General features: G+C 35.9%; 1 protein-coding gene across 35 annotated transcripts in view; it reads left to right on the top strand.

The window, feature by feature from the left end:
* The window catches only part of MAP4 (microtubule associated protein 4), a 234,822-nt gene that overhangs the window by 52,812 nt on the left and 169,765 nt on the right, over positions 1-12,245 (top strand). For all 35 annotated transcript variants that reach the window (XM_056805211.1, XM_056805221.1, XM_056805215.1 and 32 more), the window contains one exon: positions 4,654-4,708. The gene's annotated coding sequence lies outside the window, so the exon portion shown is untranslated. The remainder of the gene's footprint in view (positions 1-4,653; positions 4,709-12,245) is intronic.

The following is a 12,245-nucleotide window of genomic DNA, read 5'->3' as shown; positions in this document are numbered from 1 at the left end:
ATTGTTGATAATCTGACAGTTCATTTATATCAAACGGATCTGTAGTTCCATGGGAGGCATTTGATAAATGGTAGAATTTTTACTTTTCACAGATGGTAAAATTTACCTCTTTCTTGAATGTTTAGGAAATCTGTACTACTTAAATGAATTCAAGATCTCATCAGCCTGAGTACTTTTTTCTACTGGTAGATCTTCATATCTTCTCACTGTATGTGATTCTTTTTCATGGTTTTCAATAGATTACCATAGAGTATCTATCCAACACAATGGAAGCTTTCCTTTAGTTCCTTTAATGCTTTGTATATGTCATTGTAATAGTATCTGATTTTTTTTAATAGCCCTTACTTACCTTCTGCCTTGGAACCAACATTGATTCCAGTATTGGTTCCAAGGCAGAAGAGTGGTAAGAGCTAGGCAATGGAGGTTAAGTGACTTGCCCAGGGTTACACAGCTAGGAAGTGTTTGGGGCTTAATATTCATATTTGTCATTCCTCTTGGCACAATGTTATACTTCATTACATTTGTGTGTCATAAAATCTGATCAGCTGTTCTGTAATCAATAGGCACATAATTGTTCTTGACTATTGGCTATTACAGAGAGTACTCCTGTAAATATTTTGGTACAGCCTCACACCTAACAGATTAGCCAATATGACAGTAAAGGAAAATAATAAATGTTGGGAAGGGACATGGCAAAATTGGGACACTAGTGTAGATTAATACACAACTCCACCATTAATCTAGCCATTCTGGAAGGCAATTTGGAATTATTAAATTAAAAGAATGCCTGACCTTTGACCCATCCATACCACTGCTTTGGGGTTTGTACCCCAAAGAGATAATAAGGAAAATGACTTGTACAAGAATATTCATAACTGCATTCTTTGTGGGGGCAAAAAACTGGAAAACGGGGAAGTGTCCCTCTATTGGGGAATGGCTGAACAAATGGTGGTATCTGATGGTGATGGAATACTATTGTGCTCAAAGGAATAATAAAGTGGAGGAATTCTATATGAACTGGGAGAACCTCAGTGAATTAATGCAGAGTCAAATGGGCAGAACCAGGAGAACGGTGTACACAGAAAGTAAAATGTTGTGGAACTATCCAATGTAATGGACAATGTAATGCTACTAGTCGTAATGCAACAAGTCAGGACACTCCTGAGGGACTTATGGGAAAGAATGCTAACCATATATGGGAGCAGAAATACAAAAGCAAAACATATGACATCATTTACTACATGTATATATGGGTATGTGATTTGGGGTTTAGGCTTTTAAAAAGCACTCTATAGCAAAAATGAATAATATGGAAATAGATATCAAGGGATAACATTTGTATAACCCAGTGGAATTGCTTATCCACTCTGGGCTCTGGGGGTGGAGACAGAAGAGGGAGGGAAAGAAAATGAATCATGTAAATATGGAAGAATATTTAAAAATTAAATTTAAAAATACTTTGGTACACATGGGACCTGGCACCTAGTGGATTCTTATAAACATTGGTTGAATTGAATTTTTGTTGAATTTCTTTATTCTTAACCTTTGTGGGGCATAAACCCACTAGTAAGATGGTTGTGTAGCTCTTATAATTCTTAATTGTTTTTCGGAAGTCGGACTAATGTAACTAATGGCAAAAGTGTGTGCCTATTTTCTTACATCCTCTTCAATAATTTTTAAATCATATCTGCTGATGGAATGAGTTTGGGTTGATAACTCAGTTATTTTTTATTTCTTTCATTAATGATCCACATTTTACATTGGTTTTACATAGTTCCTTTAAAAAAACCCCAAATGATTATATATTCTTTACTACTGGAAAATGGTGCTTTAGCCTTATATATTTCTGTGAATTCACTACAAATTTCTAGATGTCATATTTTTATTGAGACTTTTGATATAAGTAATTTTTTCTATCCATGTAATCTACAAGGTCTAATTTATCTTTTATAACCTGCCATTCTTTTTCTGGTTATGAATTCTCCTTATTTTCAGTTGTGGAATATTGTTTTGTTCTCTGTCTTTCATTTTTTTGGTTGTTGTTGTTGTGGTGGTGACTTAATTGTAAATAATTTGTCAATTTGTATTTTATTGTATTATCAATCAATTAAACATTTATTAAGCACCTACTATGTACCAGACACTGTGCTAAATGCGGGAGATATGAAAACAGGTAAAAGATTGCCCCTGTCTTCAAGGAACTTTAATCTACTGGAGGGAGACAATGTACAAACAAATGTATACAAAGCACACTATGTAGAGGATAGGAAACAACTAACATAGGGAAGACATTTGAAATAAGAGAGTAATGGAACTTTTAGTTGATACTTAAAGGAAGTGAGGAAGGTCAGTAGTCTAAAGGGAAAGGGGGAAACTTTCCAGACATGTGGGACAGCAGATATAGAATTCTTAGAGCTGAGATAGCTATTGTCTTGTTTGTGGTATCTGATTTAAGTTGTTATTCTAAACCTATTTTCCAGTAAAACTGCTTTCAAGTTTCCCAGACATTTTTCTTGAATCCTGTTCCCCCAGTATTTTTTGTTCTTGGGTTTACCAAACACTAGGCTTACTTTTGGATTCTGTTTTCTAATCTAATGCTTTTGGTGCTCTCATCTTTCATGGGTGAGTTTTGTCTACTTTTTAAAATTCAAGATTACGATTCTTTCCCTCTCCTCCATCAAATGTTACTTTCCCCCTTTTTAAAAGTAATTTCTTAGGTCCTTGTGGTTTGTTTTACTTGTAAGAATCTGATTCTAGCATCCTTTTACCTCCTTTTGCTTAGCCCAAATGTAGAGTCTTTGAATCTAATTTTGTTCTTTAGATTTTATTCTCATGTTTTCAATATCTATTTTTTTGCATCGAAATTTGTATTTTTTGAGTTTGCCCACTGCTTCTCCAAGAGATTAACCATTATTAATGGTTATTAATTTATTAATTATATATAATTTATTAATGGCATTTAAAAATTGTTCTTTGGGAATATTTTAAATTTCTGTGCCGATTTCTGACCTTATTTCATCTTTGAATTAACTTATTTCTCTATGGTCCCATTATAATTTTGACATGGGAGGGAGGTTGTGCTCATTTTTATTGCTCTATTTGTCCTGTTGTCTAGTGTTTTTATATCGATTTCTTTGGCCTTGTATACTTATTTTATTATTATTATTGCTGTTGGATTTATAAATGATGGGAAGTGTGTCTTGAATGCAGCTAATTATAGAGTTGATAAAGCACTAGTCCTAGTGTCAGAAAAGCCTGAATTCAAATTTGGCTTCAGACTCTTACTAGCTGTGTGACCCTAGGCAAGGCACTTATCCTTCATCTCTCCGTTTCCTCCTCAGTAAAATGAAGATAGTAATAGGACTTAGCTTACAGGGTTTTATGAGGATCAAATGAGATAGTATTTGTTTAAAGTGTTTCGTATTATGTCTGACACATAGTAATTACTAAAATGCTTGCTCCTTCCCTTCCTCCCTCTCTCAAAGGTTGTATTAGTTGATAGACCATATAGAACTGGATAATCTTTCTCCTGAACTCTCATTGCCATTCCTCTTTTTATAGGTTAAATGTTTTTTTTCTGTGACTAAAAGAATCGTTTTTTATGTCTTTTTATGACTGAGCAGTGATTTTAAGTCAAGAAAATGCATCATAGGATTCATGGCTTCATGATTCTAGTGGTTTGCTTACTTTTTGGGTTGTGTATTACTGTAGCTTTATTGGTCTTTATTACTGTATTACTGTAGCTTTATTGCTATTTACAATAGCAATAACAAGTGTGAGAATTGTGAATCTTAACATTATATTGGCTACTGATAGTTAAGAGCTCCCAGTAGAAAGTCCAAGATGGCAGGAATATTGTGTGTCAGGTATATTTGGAACAGTTTTGTCCAGGTCTGTTTGATTGCAATCTTACCAAACTGGTTGGATTGTCTCAGCAAATTCTCTTAAAAATAATGGCATTCACACTATTGGTGGAAATAGGAAACAACAAAAACATTCTAGAAAACAACTTGGAATTGGTCAAGAAAAGTCACCAAAAGTCATCTTTTCACCCTAAAATGCCCACAGTGGACCTGCATATCACCATGTATGTAAGGATACCTACATATATGTACATATACTTTATATACACATTCTAAGGGAGTCAAAGACAAATGAAAGGCCTTCATGCACCAGAATAGTCAGTGTTCTTGTGTCATAAAAAACAAAGTAGTTGTTTTTCAGTTGGAGAATAACAATAAATTATGGTATTGGAATATTATTTGAGCCGTAAGGAACAAATAATATGAAGAGCTCAGAACCATGAGATGACTCATATGAACGGATAAAAAGTAAGCAGAACTTGGAAGGCAGCATAACCATTGACTACAATAACAAAAGCCCAATGACCACTCATTGTCAATTGTCATTGCCAGACTTGCCCCTGAAGAAGAATTGGAGAACTGCTTCTGCTGGGGATGTTGATAGATACCTCTAATGTTAGATATATTAACATAAGCAGTCATTTTGCTAAAACTATTTTTCTTTGTTTTAAGGCTCATTAGGGATTCAAGGGAAGTATATCAGGAAATGACTAATGAAGAAACAAGAAACATCAATTAAATGTTCTCCCTCCCCCCAATCAAAATCCTCATGATTTCTCCTCTCTTACAGATAAGAAATCTGCAGAAAAACAGAAAGGACGTTAAATAAGAATATCTACTATCAGGTATGGTCTACTGCTTTTACTAATCCGGAACAATACAAGTGATGCTTAGTTTCCCTCTGACTGGAATTAATTGACCTCAGTTTGAGAGGCAATCTGAGAGATGGCCAATTTATTGGAGAACAAGGAGAGAAGGAAAGAATCTGTTTCTGCTCAGGGCATATGGATATTGTCTAACTATGTAGTAACCTGGACCCAACAGATCCAATGCAACTTTTCTGTTCACTGCTGGAGCTGCCTAATGTGATATGGAAATCGCACTAAAAAACTTATATATATTAATTTAAGGTCGCCAAGGAATTTAGCTATGTAATTCCTAAATGAAAACTCAAGTCAGCAGTCAGCCTTTTATGGAGTTTTTAATTACTAACAGGAGGAAGAAAGGTATTAGAGAGAGAGAGAGAGAGAGAGAGGGAAAGAGAAGGGAATAGGGCTTAAATACCCCCTCTGCTTAGGCTGGGCCAAAGGCCCAAGGCCTTAGATAGCTGAGGCAAAGAAAAGAGATCAGTCCCTATCACTCACGTGACCAAAATGGAGAAACAGTCTCAGGGCATCCACCTCAAGCACCAGGCTCCAACAACCTCCTTTCCTCCACACAGGAAGTCCCCAGATTCCTCAGCTGTCCTCTACCTCACTTCCTGTGTCTCCCCTGTGCCAATGGTGGCTCTAGCTTCACCCAGGACTGCCCAGAGGTCTGTCCCCTTTGCACATGTCTGTTGAAGGTCATATTCTGAAATAATTAAATCTTGAGCTTTGCTGCAGCCCTTCCTAAAACTTGTTACCCTGAGTAGGGTGGAGATTGTAGTTTCCAAGACCTGATTCTGTCATTCCAAGTATCTCTATTGTTATTGATCAGGAAATAGCCAAATCCCATCCTCTAAAGAATGGTTGAACAGGGTTGAGTAGTTTTTGAAATTCACACTAATAATTGAAAAACTATGTTATCATAAGAGTGTGCCAGAGGAAAAGGGGTGTCTTGTGGTATCCCTCACTTAGCTAGGTTCTTCCCACAAATGATAGTATACTTTAGTGTGTGAAGAGCTAAGACTTGGCCATTATTGAACAAATTTGGAAAATTTGTTGCCTAGAAAAGGTAAATGTGGAAAAGGGATCCAGGCTCAAAATGACAAGTCTTTTCATCTTGTAGGAAAAATCAGTTAACATGAGAATTTAAGGAACACAATTTTACCCTGTTTCCTTTCTCTTCAGTTTGGCATTTCATCCTTTATCTCATTTGTACAATCCCAACACACTTAGAAAAACATGGTCATTAAGTTAAATGTTCCTTTTAAAATATTTTATGGTGTTATTTGTTATAAACTTGTTATATTTTGGAACTAAAATAGAGGAAAAATAATTTCATGTTCATTAGCTCACATTTATTGTCTAATTTTTATTTATCTAGTGCTTATAATCACCTTGAGAGGTAGGTACAAATACTGTGCTGAGAAAATTCTTTGTTTCCATTTGCCTAAATGTAATTTTGGGGGGTCTGGACTTGTGATTTCATTGATGAGGGGAACTTCTGGCAAGAAAACTCCCCCCACCACTACTATTTGGCAACTCAACTTTAACTGATGTTCTTAGAGAGTTGCCTGAAACACGGACAGGTGGTGACGTGTCTTTGGATATTAATTGTGTGTATCAGAAGTAAAAGTTAAGCACAAGTTTTTGAGCATGGCATGCTGTTATATTTTCCTCCATGATGCTTCTCCTAAGGGTGTGTGCATACATATGCATAAATGTATATACAGTGTGCCTATAAAACACATGGGAAATAAAAGAATGTTAGTTGAATGTACATAGTGAGATATCTTTAACCATTTTTGACTTACAGAATTTTTTTATTCTTAATTACGTAAATAGAATATAGCCTCAGAGCCAGGAAGAACTGTGTGGAACTCATATCTCTTACAGATACAGACTTTTGTGACCCTGGTCAGGTCACTTAGGCTCTCCAATGATCTAGGCAAGTCTTGAATACTTTGAAATACAGAGAAAATATAGACCTGAATGAGTTAGATGGAATTTCCTTCTCTGGGAGTTTATATCAAGGAAATCACGGCTCTAGTTTTTATCCTGTCCTAGTAACATTTCAAAAAATAAATCACACACCAGCAGAACTTGGGTCGGTTTTTCAAATGGAAGTTTAAAATAGCAAAGGAAAAGAAAAAAATCACTAAAATGTGTCCATGGGTAAAAGACTAAAGGTGTGATAATCTCAGTTCTTCTTTAAATTAGTCACTCACTGATTGTCATCCAAGACACAAATATATTTTCTCTTGGACCTTTTTCTTCTTTTTTTCCTTTCTTTCGGCTTTGAACCAATTAAATCTGCAGTAAGGTGAAGAGACTGCCAGTTGATTGACCGAAATCCAACCAGTTCAAATTTTGGCAGTTGTTTCCTCATCCCACAAGGCAGAGACTATTGACTCACATGGCACATAGCCAAACTGCACAAGGAACACCATATTAGGAAATTTTTATTCTGAAAAAGACAAAGGGGAAAAAATGGAAAATTTATAAATGGTGCTTAATATACGAGGTTCCATTACATGAGACTTGAATTTTTCCTTTTTTAACCTATACAATTTTGTATTTTTTTAACTTGATTATGGGGTGGTAAATGTAAATATTGGGTCTATTTTAAAAATTTTAAAAGAATAGGGGCAGCCAGGTGGTGCAGTGGTTGGAGAGCCAGATCTGGAGTCAGGAGGATCTGGGTTTAAAATCTGGTCTCAGATACTTCCTAGCTGTGTGACCCTGGGCAAGTCATTTAATCTCATTTGCCTAGCACTTGCCGTTATGACCTAGAGTTATTACTGGGACAAAAAGTAAGAGTTTAGAAAAAGAGAGTACCAGTAAAAGCTTTTTCTATATCACTTTTATTTTTTGAATTTACAGGTATCCCTTCCAAATTACTAGGGTTAGGGACACATGGCAACCCCCCAACCCCCAATATGGAAAATTTGTGTAAAACTTTTTGGCTCTCCCTTTGTACCAGAGCAGAAGGCTGAAAAAATATTTTTAATGGATTGAAACTTATTATAAATTTATAATTTATAAGTGTGCATTTCTGAGTTTCTTAACTTTTTTGTGTCATCTACTGCTTTTAAATGACATCTGCAGCATTCATAAAACTCCCCCCAAATTCCCACTTAATTTCTTATGCCAAACTGCCACATATCAAAACTGTGATGGGGCAAGTTGCTGTGTGGAAGAGATAACTGTATTCCCTGGAACCTGTAAACCTTAAATTCCTTAGACTTAAAGTGATTCCCTTGTAACAAACCGTCCTCTCTTTTTTGCACCTCATATGGTCCTTCATAGCAAACGAGAAAATACAAAGACAGAAGAAAGGTATTTTAGCAAAACTAAGCAGCACGTTGAGGCTGATGTCATATATCATATTCCTTTCTCAACATTGAACAATGAAGGGAAGCAAGGACATTTTCTCTTCTTTGGGTCTAACTTCGGTCATTATAAATACACAGTGTTTAGTGTTTTTTTTTCCTTTTTCCAATTTTTCCTTTTTAGTCACTGAGTATGTTGTTCTACTGTTTCTGTTTACTTGACTGCATCATTGCAGATTGGTCTCCTCATGGTATTTCTCTGTATTCTCTTTATTTAGCCTTTCTTATGGTGTAGTTATATTCCAGTACATTAATTTAACACAATTTATTTTGCCATTTTTAAATGGCAAATACTGTTATAAATATTTTGATGTATTATGGGAGCTTTGTTTTTGACTTCCTTGGAATATACACCTAACAATAAATTTCTGGGTCAGAGGGCTAGATATTTTATTCACTTTTTAACATACTGTAGTTCCAAATTTCTTTCCTGAATAAATAGACTAATCCACAGCTTCATCTGTAGACATTATATTCTTTTCTCTCATCCCTTCAACATTGATAATTGCTTTCTTTTGTCATCTTTGCCAATTTACAGGGTGGAGCTGTTTTACATTTTAACATGGCCAAGTGTGGGTTTCTATTGATTGGTGGTGAAAAAATTAGGGTATTCTTCATCCAATTTCAGGTTCAAAATCAAATGATTTCTACTATGTCAGAGGAGAATACCATGGCTTTACCTTTGAATCCCTTTGGAGTAACACTATAAATTTGGCTAGTAATGTGTAATCAGTGTGATCTCTGATTTAGACCTTGACCTGTTTGAGACTAGCACTGCTAACGAAATTAGTCACAGTAGATACTTTTATTTTACCATCTCGCTTTTCATCTTAAGAATAAAATGGTCCCCAAGAGTAGTCTCAGTCTTCTGTATTGAACAATTAGAAAGATAAGAGATGATTGTATCTCCCTTCAAAAGCCAGTATAAAACCTCTAGTTGTTGTTGAGTTATTTTAGTTGTGTTCTATTCTTGGCAAAGATACTGGAGTGGTTTGCCATTTAGATCATTTTATAGATAAGGAAACTGATGCCAACTGGGTTAAGTAAGCCTTTCCCAGGGTCACAGAGTTGGTAATTGTCTGAGTTCAGATTTGAACTCTGGTCTTCCTGATTCCAGGCCTGGGGCTCCATCCACTGCACTACCTCTCTGCCCTTGAAATTCTATACATTTCTTCTATAAAATGAATTTAACAAAAAATGTTTTTCAGGTGACCAGATTTCCCATCTTTTCCCAGTGACTGGTATGGGAAGATGCTTGCCTCATCATCTCAGGCTGGCAGCGTTGGAATTTTCATTTGATCCTGCTCTATGGTTTTTCCTTAATTTCCCTGTCTTCCCAGTTCTCTCTCACTTGCTGTGTAATCTATACTACTTTTTGTACAGTTTGGGTTTTTTTGTTTAGTTTAGTTTTGTGGGCAGTGTTCTTCTCATAGATTTTCTGTCCCATCCCTTCTGGGTACGTGTCTAAGGAGGAGGATGAGCTCAGAGAAGAGAATTCAAACTGCCTAGCTGTGTAACCATCATTAGGAGGCTAGTAAATTTGTTCCATTTCCTTCCTATTAAATCAGTTTGAAAATCCATTTTAAAAGTAGATTTGAAATATTAGGCTTAGAGAAACCAGTCTCCCAGAAGGGTTCTTGAGTTTGTTGGCTTATACTTACAACCCTATCACCTCAATATCTTTGGGGAGGCAATTAATCAGGTTTTTTATTCTCTTACAGTTGAAATTTAAGACATCCTTTCAAAAGAGAACTTCTTTTAATTATGTATAATTAATCCCATTTCTTTGGGGAATCTTTTAATTTTTTGCCACAATTTCTACTTTAATACTCATAGTACTTTGCAGTTTAGTAGTTTGGAATGAAGGGCCTCTTAAGGGCAGCTAGCTTTGTTCTTGATTTGAATTTATCTAAGATTTGAATGAATAAGCAACAGTTTGGATTTCTTCAGGAAGTAGTTTGGAATTGGTGGTTTCGTTTCTGTTTTGGAGTTTTATGTTCTCATGGCGTAGAAAAGTATTACATGATCTTTGATAATTTATTGACTTAAATTTTTCTCTTAATCTTGGGAAAAATAGTGAGAATTGGCTGGAGTAAAGGAAATTAGATACACTAGAGTCTAAAAGAAATAATTTTTAGAAAGAAACCTAAAACACCATCTAAACAATTATACTATACTATTTACACCCATTCATAAAAGTCTAACCCTTTCAAAGGCCCTTTCTCTTAGTTTTCATCAGAATCTCTTATTCATTGAATTTTTAAGATCCTAGGTATGGATTGTAAGATTAAAATTAATATTATAATATTTATTAGTAATTACTTGAAGTAAGAAGAATATAAGAACAGAAGTTAAAGCCTGAGTAAAGACGAATGAGAAAAATTCTCCTGCCTGGGACTTACCCCACCTCCACAAACCAGGATCAGGGGAAAAGAGCGAGAGGGTGGAGCTACACACACAACTTATATCCTCCCTTCATTAGCACATAACAAGAGAAGGAACATGAGAAGCTGGGAAAGAGAGTTCTTGGGGAGAGAATTCTAATTATACAGATTCCTATCAAAATATGATTATAGCTAAACTGTGTCCTGATCCTTTTTATTCAATTTTCCCCATAATTGCCCAAATTAATTGTTTATAATATGTATTACATGATTATACTACTATTCTGCATTCTCTTTTTTTATTTAGATTATTTGCATTAAATAAAGTTTGAAAGGTAATGGTAATCCAAAGAAACTCTTAGCATAACCAGATATTTTAGTAATTGTCTATTATGTGGAAAGAATGTGTTGCAAGTCAGGTTTTTCTGCTCCAAGTTGTATAAAGAGATGATGCCAAATTAGCATCTCAGAATGAGGTGACTTTTTTAGTAACTGCCTCAGTATTGTGTTCAGATATGATTTTTTTAATGAGACATTTTTCTTGAGTTTTGTGACTGTAAAATCAGTTACCATCCCTCTGGTAAAGCGGTCACTTTCAAGTAGGAAAGGGATGCGTGTGTGGAATCTACTTAATTGGAACATCACCCCTATTCTTGCTAGTCTGCCTTTTACAGAATACAATCATTGTGTTTCTTTAGCACTCTGCATCCCAGTCATCGTTCCAATTTAAATGATTTGTTATTTAGAGAACGGATATATAAGTACAATGGCTTGGCCTAGAGTGGCCTCTCCCTTCCTCCCTTCTTCTGGACTTCCTGCTTCCATTTATGAAGGTGAGAACTGGAACCCACTTATTAGTTAATTGGAGAAGAAAAAGAGAAGTTAGAAAACACGCCAACAAAAATGGATTGAGTTCTTACTCTGTGTAAGGTGTTGTTCAGAGCATCAGAAAATATCCTGATCCCCCTGTGCGGAAAGGACTTTTTAAAAATGCTCTTGGAGGAAAGTTAAGCTGGAAGCGGCTCAGTGGTTCTCTCAGAGAGTATTCCTTGGTTTCTCGCCCATCGCAGCACAACCGTACTGAGATCCCAAGTGGCTTGCGCCTGACTTTGATGTTGTGATGGAGGAATGAGGCTCCTGCAGGTCAGGGACTGTCCTTGTGCCTCTAGCTCAGTTCCCAGCACTTGGGCACATCTCCATTTTCCAGCAGACTGTCCTCTGGACTTCTCTGTGTGCTAAGTGTTTTCATGCTCTCTCGCTCGCACCACCAGGCTTTTCAGCCTCTTTTTATGAGTTATTTGTCCCCCCATTAGAATGGAAACTCCTTGAGAGCAAGGATTGTATTTCTCAGCCCAGTGTTTCGCACTGTGCCTGGCACCTAGTAAATGCTTGTTAAATCCTTGTTGACTGATTGACCTCATCAAGAGATAATCCTCTAGATTATTTTTTCTTTTGGCCATAGGAATGCCTGATGGCCATTTGCTGAGGCATATATTTACATGATCTATGTCCTATTGGTATTGTTATTTTGTTAAGCATATTTGGACTGCACTCTAGAATGGTGCGATTGATACCTGCAACATCTCACATCTTTGAAAGCCTTGAAATAGCTCGGGTTCAGTCATGTTAGTCATTTTCTTTCTTTTTTTTTAATATACCCTTACCTTCCGTCTCAGAATCAATTCTGTGTATTGGTTCCAAGGCAGAAGAGCAGTAAGGGCTAGGCAATGGGAATCAAGTGAC

The sequence above is a fragment of the Monodelphis domestica genome, chromosome 7 (assembly GCF_027887165.1).
Source record: "Monodelphis domestica isolate mMonDom1 chromosome 7, mMonDom1.pri, whole genome shotgun sequence".
Taxonomy (NCBI): Eukaryota; Metazoa; Chordata; class Mammalia; order Didelphimorphia; family Didelphidae; genus Monodelphis; species Monodelphis domestica.
The sequence above is the reverse complement of the archived record's forward strand: the minus strand, read 5'-3'. Positions and strand labels throughout refer to the sequence as shown.